Source organism: Halyomorpha halys, unplaced genomic scaffold (genome assembly GCF_000696795.3).
Source record: "Halyomorpha halys isolate HHAL.00 unplaced genomic scaffold, Hhal_1.1 Scaffold1438.1, whole genome shotgun sequence".
Classification (NCBI taxonomy): domain Eukaryota; kingdom Metazoa; phylum Arthropoda; class Insecta; order Hemiptera; family Pentatomidae; genus Halyomorpha; species Halyomorpha halys.
In genome coordinates this window covers 50895-58659 of record NW_027112175.1, presented here as the reverse complement: position 1 = coordinate 58659, position 7765 = coordinate 50895, and the positions used below count along the sequence as shown (strand labels likewise).

General features: G+C 28.8%; 1 non-coding gene across 6 annotated transcripts in view; it reads right to left on the bottom strand.

The window, feature by feature from the left end:
* The window catches only part of LOC106689726 (uncharacterized), a 46323-nt gene that overhangs the window by 13635 nt on the left and 24923 nt on the right, over nt 1–7765 (bottom strand). For 4 of the 6 annotated variants that reach the window (XR_010844162.1, XR_010844161.1, XR_010844159.1 and 1 more), the window contains exon 2: nt 2681–2916. This is a non-coding gene — a transcript (uncharacterized protein). Of the gene's footprint in view, nt 1–2680; nt 3001–3139; nt 3280–7765 lie in introns of those variants that run through there. The other 2 variants (XR_010844160.1, XR_010844158.1) reach the window with 2 other exon arrangements.

The following is a 7765-nucleotide window of genomic DNA, read 5'->3' as shown; positions in this document are numbered from 1 at the left end:
ATGATAAGAAATTACATATAAATAAAAGGAAGGAAGACATAAAATAGTATCAGTATAAAATAAACTTGAATAAACAATGATAAGAATAAAAATAACTAAACAATGGCAAGAGTAATTTTTTTTTTAAATACGTAAAATAAAAAAGTAGAAAGTAGAGATTAAATAAACGTCTTGAAAGAATAATTATAAATTAAAAAAAAATAATAATGATATTAAAATGATAATAAATGAGCAAAGAACAAGTCAGGACAACCTACCTGTTCAAAGCGAACGGTTGAACAGAAGGTGACAATGAAGCGGAAGCGTGGAGGAGTGGGGAGGAGGTAGCCAGCCGTTTAACGGCTATATTTCTATTTTCAATACGTCGCGTATACATACAGGAAGTAGTCATAAAGATATGACGACAAAAAAAATAAATAAAATAAATTTTTACTCTTGCCATTACATATTTTTATTCTTAACACTGTTTATTCAAGTTTATTTTATACTGATACCATTTTATGTCTTCCTTCCTTTTATATGTAATTTCTTATCACTTTATTTTTATATAATATTTATCCTAGCTTAAATTACCTTATTGTATCTTATTGTTGTAATATTCTCAGTTTTCTTTTCTTTTTTTTTTTCTTTAAACCCTGATGAAGCCCTGCAAAGTGGGGCGAAACGTCGGAAAATAAATAGTTGTAAACTATTTTTGTTTCTCTTTTGACCGCAACCCTGACCATCTTCTTATATATCAATTTTTACGGTCAACTATATATACATATATATAATTGATTTAGTTATGTAGATAAATTAATTCAATCCAACTGAAAGTTTTATATAAATTAATATATTTAGTTAATTACACATTAGATTAATGATTTAATCAATTTCTTATTATATCTATTTAGCTTATAGGGTTAAATAACATTATATAATAAAGACATATGGTAAATAAATAGAAATAACATCGACATGACTCGGAAAATCTACATGAAACTTGACAATGAGTTAGGGCTCTATAAACTGCACCTGTACAAACTGATCTAATTAAACAGTTCAGAACCAGAGATTTAAAATAAAACGTTGGAAAAGATTTTCTTTATTCGAAACCAATATTTCGGGCATTAGATCTAAATTTTGCTAATATTGGTTAAAAGGAGGAATATTCAGCATTCCAACTGTTGTATAAACCTAGGGATTGGATAGAATGCAGAGGAGTTATGAACGATTAAACAAACAACAGATAGAGAAAAAAATCCTCCAATAAATCTAGGTGAAAAATTTCTAATTTTTAATTTCTTTTTTTTTTTTCATTTATTTTTCATTCTTATTTTATTTTAGTAAGAATGTGATCATTCATCACTAGGGATAGGATTTTTATGTGTTTCACCATGATATCTGCGATTCCATACTAACTAAAGACGTTTCAAGACATTTCTGGCCAAAAGAAGCCATTTTTATTTCACATATTTTTAAATATTTGGCCTTTTTTACATATTTGGTTGTAAATCACGTATTTTCTGAAATATTTGTTTCTTAAACATATTTTTAGGTATTTTGTCCGGAATCACGTATCACGTATATTAAATTATTAAATATAATTTCGCATTAAATTATTTGTTCTATTGTAAATACATCTTTCGCAGCAACTACGTAAAATTCGAGAGAACGCAAGAAACTTAAAGGTGAAATTTATTATTTAACATAAATAGTGCGTAAAAATTCTATGCCTTCAGCTTTGAACACAAATTAAAAGCAGTGGCAATAATACATTTTCACACAGAATTGCATCGAGAACTTCTCATAATCAATTAAAAAGAGCAAGAGTCTTATTCCTGTGGCATTTCTCTAGAATTTGTTTGTTTACTCCTCAATCCATTTCTCTCTTTCCCCCCTTATATTGTTGAATAATACAAAATTTATAAATACTTATTAATGACATATTTTTTAAAATATTTGACAATTTATTAGCACATATTTATGTGCATATTTCGGATTTTTTGCACATAAAAATCCTATCTCTATTCATCACTGTTATCTATTGCCCACAACGGTGGGGGAGATTTTAATATCTATCAATAAATAAAGTTCTATTATAAAAAATAATTCTTTGAAAAATGGTATTTAAGGGTTTCAGGCGACGCTAAGAACGAATATGATTTCCTTATTCCTAAAAAAATGTGTTGATCTACTTTATTTCAAGCCCCATTATGATTTTTTTTTTTTTAATTTTTTTCATTCACTAACATTGAATAACAGAATCAATAAAATTTTTTTCTTATTATTCAGAAAAAGACAAATCGATTAGCATATAATAACCATGAAGAAAATGTATATATTCTAAACTATGCGCCAAAAATGCTTAATTTTGTTAAGATTTTTTATTTTTTTACCAGAGAAATTTGATTAGCTCCCAACCTTCCTGGGACAATCCTGAACATTTAGCAAAATCGGATGAGCTGTAAATACGAACAAACAAATATTGCTTTGTATTAGATTTGAAAAGATTTTTTTTTTTTTATTCCGGTATATTTGTTCAACAAAATTTTGGATTTTATAGATTCTTTAAATTTTATAGATCTATGATATTTTAGGGCTATTTATGGTAATTTAAACTATTCATCGAATTTAATATATCACTGATCATGAAAGTTAACAATGAAATATTCTAGTAATAAAATTTTTATTACCTTACCTGGATAATGCAACAGCTTATCGTAAAGGGAGCATTAAAGATAATCGATATCACAGTTTTCTTTATGTTTCTAAACTTGTTGCACTCTCGAGAAACTCTTCCGTCTTCCAATGCATACGTTTTCTCTTCATCTATTACTTCCAATCCTATGGGTTCTCCTTTATAATCCATTTCGAAATAGGATTTTTTTCAGTAGTATATTTCCTTGACATCACATTTTGAACTGCCTGTTTAATCTGAAAATATATGTTATGTATACACAGTGATTCGCGGAACGTATTCACTTATCAATTGTGGATCCTCAACTGACTCTCGAAGATAAATCTTATCTCTGAATATTTGATAATGTAAGAGCGATTAGTGTTTTGCGATTTTTATTACTAGCTTTTGAGTAATGTTCTATCTCACCAGTTATAATTGTAAATTTAACACTAAAATGGTTTCTAGAAGTCGACTTACCGTTGGAGCCAAGGCCAGCTTGATGCAATCGTCAAAACACTCTGTTTATTGAAGATGAATACTTATTTCATATATAATGAATTTTTTTTTAAAAATTCAGGCAGCACGTTCGCTGAGTACTGTACTATATCGCTGCCGTACGCGAGTGTTGCCCTACTAGACTATCTAGCGCTGCGGAAGCCTCGTATCAGCGTATAAATGATACAAAATTAATAACGGCCTACTGTGATACATTAAAACTAGGTTAATTTATAAAAATTATATTCTTTACTTTGATTAATTTATTCAATTTTTTTGTTTATATGTGAAGAATACATTTTGTGTCTTTTATAAGAGGTAATTCACCCAGGCTCCGAAATTTTTTTTTCAGAAAATATCACCATGACATTAATTGCATTATTTTTACTTTTAAAACCAAATGGTGTTTAATGTAAGAATTATTATTTGAAAAGATTACTAGATGAAAATTATTAAACAACTTTTACTGCGTGTTCCTATTGTATAATAATAAAGATGAATCTTTAGGTCTTTATTATCTAAACAACAACGTTCATACTTGAAAATTAGAACAACACGATCACAATTATTATAAGACATAAACATTCAGTTTTTTTAGATAAAAAAAACACACACAAGTTCTTCATTATTAATTAATCATCATATAGCGAGAGGTTTCAAATGGGTTTGCCACTAAAACAAATGTAAAATAATGAAACATTAAGTGAATTATAAATAAAAATAGATTAAAAAGAAATATACTAGAGAAATAAAAATGTTGATAATAATTTTGACAGTGGCAAACCCATTTCTAACACTCTCTTTGCTAACGTCAACTATCGCCGCTAAAGACGTTAATAATCTTGCCACCACAAACTATTAAATAAAAATTGCTCTTTGAATAAATTTTAGACTAATTCCTATCTGTTAAAAGAGATAAAAAAGGTTTCTGGTTAATTGGCCCAGGGCCATTGCCATAGTGCAGTAAACTTCATGACAGTTACCGTCATGATAATTGTCTGTCATTATAAAGCCTTGCTTGTGGTCTATGATCTGTCACTTTATAGCCTCATAATAAGTCTAGCCTAATAATAATTACTAGTCAAAACTGATGTGTCTGCCAAGTATACGTAAGGGGAATACAAAATGGCGGCTTTTTAAAAACGTTAAAAATAATTAACTTTTTATATGGAGCTCTATATCGTAAAAACTATCAACACCACTAGAAAACCTAAGAGAACATCATTTAAAGTAGAGTAAATTTGCTAAACTGTAAGGGCCCTAAAAGAGTTATTTATGTTCAATAGTTCTCAAAATATAGCTTTTTAAAAAGCAATATTTCATAAAAATGTTGTACAGAAGTTACTGAAAGATTAGTAGTTTGTGAATTTATTTTGAAAAATCTATATCTCAAAAACCATTTGACGTACAGATGTCTGTTAACACACAAATTAAAGCTAGTTTAATGGGCTATGAAGTATTTTAATACGTTTATCGTCATAGGAGTATTTATTTTCATGACATTTGCTAAAATAAATTGATTTATAGTTGTTCGGACAAATTTTCATTTGTCAAATTTATATTCATATGCGAATATCATAAAAACTACTATCCCTACAAAGATAAGTGTATTAAACTACTATATAGTAAGTTAAATTTCCTTTATTTCGAGTGCTGGCAGACATATGTGCGTTTTATGGATCAAGAGATATATCTTTTCAAAAACAATTTATTCGAACAACAATATAAATTAACAGTTTGTGAATTTATTTTGTCAAATATCATAAAAACTATCAATCCTAGAAAGTTAATGTTAAAAACTATGTTATATTAAATTTAACTAGCTTTAATTTGAGCGCTGGCAGACAGACATCTGTATGTTGTATGGTTTCTGAAATAAAGTTTTTCAAAACTCAAACTTATTGTCCGAACAACTATAACTCAATATATTTTAGCCCATATCATGAAAACTACTATTCCTACGAAAGTAAAGGTCATAAACTACTTTATAGTTCGTTAAACTAGCTTTAATTTGAGTACTTATACACATTTATAAGTCACATAGTTCATGAGATATAGATTTCTCAAAAGAAATTAACTAACTACTAATCTTTTTGTAGATTTTTAAGAAATGTTGTTTTTTAAAAAGCTATATTTCGAGAACTATTGGACGTAAATAGCTCAATAAGGCAGACTCATCAGTTTTGACTAGTAATTATACATAGTTTTCATTAAAGTAATCAAAAATTGGGTCACCCCCCAATTTTCACAATAACTGCTATTTTATTTCACAATAACTGCCTTTTTTTCTTCCCGGCTCTTGTACTATGATAGCTGGCCGTACATGTTGCGGCGGTGAAACTACCAACACGTTGAGGCCAGTTTACATGGCGACACAGCAATTATTATGTTGTAAATTTGCTGCCGTGACAACTTTTACTTTCATGGCAGTAGAGTAGCACTATCAGGTCTTGCGCTGTACTTATCAATATCTACAGCTAATGAAGCTGCTGACAAATTAATGCCCATTTATTGCATCGAAATTTTTATATTTCAATTTTTTAATCTTTAACTACATAATGTATTTTAATCTAGTTAAAAATTACTTTATTTTTTAAATTAAAACGTCTTAAAAAATATATGCAGGTAAGAGAAATGAAAAATGATAGAAAAAAAAATTATATTTAAAAAAGATATTATTTTTAATTATACTTAAAATAATAAATATGTACTGCTACAACCCATCGAGGGGGAAGTACTTTGTAAGGAAGTACTATTACTGGAATAACAGTTGTGCTATGAGGTGATTTGGTAAGAATCACATTCGACCACCAGATCTTTCCCCAATTAAGGGTACCCACTTTATGAGGCTGGGTGGACACCAGAGGACTCCTGAGCCCACAGGGTCGAACCATGGAATAGAATAGGATATATTTTATTTGTGAAAGACAAAGTCGTGTACAAATTCATTCTATAAAACAATAAACAAAAGATAAATCGATACCTAATACAAAAGAATGGTATATGGGGTTAATGTTCGAGTTCAATGCTCTATTGATGTCAGTTGAGAAGTTGTGATTCAGGATCTTTTTAAGAATATGGCCTTTATGTTTCAATATTCCTTTTTCATATGAACTATTGAACTCATTTCTACACCCATATTGGTTGGCAATCATTTTAACTTGTGAGACCTAGTTGTATTGATTTATGGAATGCAAGGATTTTTGACTTTTCCACATTTAAGGTTAGAGAGTTATTTGCACAATATTACTGCAGGATCTTTAAATTTCTTTGCACACTATGCCAGATATTATTTAGAAGGATATTGTCATCTTCCAGTAGTAACATTAACACCTCATGATTAAGGTCAATGTTAACTCCTGTGGCTCCATTATCCTGGAAAAACTGAATAATATCTGACAAGAAGAGGATGAATAGTGCTGGACTGAGGCTTTCACCTTGTAGCAACACCATGAGTTATGTCTATTTCTTCGCTCAGTTGACCATTTATTGAAATTTTGGTGGTAGCATTGCCATACAAGTTCTTCATGATTCCAATGTTTTACCGCTTTTCCTACAGCAGGTTGTATTTAATGGAATCGAAGGCCTTCTTCAGATCAAAAACACCGCAAATAGATAATATTTTTTTGTCTTGATATTTATTCCTATTAGTGTGTTAAGGGTAAAAATATGATCAATGCAGCCTCTCTTGCTTCTTAATCCTGTCTGCTCTTCAGGGATAATATGGGTTTCATCATGAATACAGTAACAGAATAAATAATTATTGGAAGATTGTTGATTGACTGTGTGTGGTGCATAAAAGGAAGATGGTCCGGGTATGGTTAAAAAAAAAACAAAAAAACTAAAAACAAATAGTAATCGAACTATTTAATGTGAGTCAAAGTTTTAGGGCTTCATCAGGACTAAAAAAGATACATCAATTAAAATAATATAACAAAGAAAGGGAATAGACAACACAAAATAAAAGTAAACTAAGGTGTGGCTAAATATAGTTTAAAATATGTAATATAACAAAGAAAATTAAATTAAAATTTATAGTGAAAACTAAATAAACAAGAATTATAAAAAGGTATTAGACGTTTAATGAAAACAGAAATAATGACTAATAAAAAATAAATAAAACAGAAATGTAAAAATATAGTAAACACCAAAAGGTGAAAAAATAAGCAGGATTCGAACCTGGGTCCTTGGAATGAGTTCCACAGTAGCTTTACCACTAAGCCACACCACTCCCAACGTTTGTCTTTTAAATATATAAAAAAAGAAAATATATTTGAGATTCACATCTGGGAAATGTGTTTATTTTTCTTAGGTTCTAGCATTTGTTGATGATTTTATTATTTCAGGATTAAGAAATAAAATTTGACTCTGGGAAATCTCTCTTAATTAAATGAAATATCTCTTTTATACATAAATTTTCATTAATTCATAACCTAAGAAAGAAATTTATTCACATTTTGGTCAAAGCGGTACATACATTTGCGCTATTATCATACTTTCTGAGGGAAATGTAGAACAATTATATTTCTTTCATTTAATGGTTGAAATTTAACATTTTGGATTTATTTTTACAATTTCAAGTTCTCTTCCTTCTACAATAGAACAAAG